This window comes from Octopus bimaculoides, chromosome 9 (assembly GCF_001194135.2).
Source record: "Octopus bimaculoides isolate UCB-OBI-ISO-001 chromosome 9, ASM119413v2, whole genome shotgun sequence".
Lineage (NCBI taxonomy): Eukaryota > Metazoa > Mollusca > Cephalopoda > Octopoda > Octopodidae > Octopus > Octopus bimaculoides.
In genome coordinates this window covers 18,818,485-18,819,526 of record NC_068989.1, presented here as the reverse complement: position 1 = coordinate 18,819,526, position 1,042 = coordinate 18,818,485, and positions in this window count along the sequence as shown.

The window sequence follows — 1,042 nt, the reverse complement described above, 5'->3', positions numbered from 1 at the left end:
TTTTGTACTTGGTTTGCAAGATTCTTTATGTGAATACGTGTGTTGAAGCATATTTAATAATGGGGTGAGTCATTCTGCTTTAATACCTTATTAACTAACACACACACCGGTTCGATTGAACAACAAGCGTAAGCCAGTGTCAACGGTGGTTCTAGAAATTCCGAGCCGGAAACTACAGCCTAGAAGACAATCCTTATCCTGGAAGATAGGTAGAGCTCGACGAGGACGTCCTGCAAAACCTGATGGAACAAAATCCCATCGTAACTGTTGAGGAAGTAGCAGAGAAGCTTGGATTTGATCATTCAAACATTTAGTGACACCTGCGTGCCATAGGAAGAGTCAGCAACTAGGGTCAATGGGTTCCTCACAAACTTTCCGTGTCTAATCACGTGCAGAGAGTGAATGTGTGTTCTTCTTTGCTGTTACGTCTTACGAATGAACTTTTTTACGACCGAATAGTGACTGGTGACGAGAAATGGGTTCTCTATAAAAATGTCAAGAGCCGAAGATAGTGTGTAGGGAAAGGAGAAACACCGGCCCCCCAGGCTAAAGAAGGTCTTCATCCACGTAAAGTGTTGTTATCTGTTTGGTAGGATATGAAGGGTTTAGTCTACTTTGAACTTTTAAACCCAAACCAAAGGATAGAAAATGAGATCTACTGCGAGCAACTGGAGCGGCTCAAATTAGCGCTAGAAGAAAAACCACCATCTTTGGTTTCACGACTAAAGGTATTCTTACATCAGGATAATGATTGGTCACATTCAGTGAGGATAACATTCCAAAGGGTGGAGCAGTTTGAATGGGAAACGATGCCCCACCCACCATATTCGCCAGACATTGCCCCCTCTAATTAACTATTACTCTGCGGTCTTCAAAATCATTTGGACAGAAAAAATATGAATTCTGTAGACGAGGTCAGAAAAGTACTGGAGGAGTATTTTTCATAACGGACAAGAGAATTTTGGAAGAAGGGCCGTGAAAATCTACTAGATAGATGGAACAGCATTGTAGAAAATGAAGAAGAGTATATTTTAGATTAAAA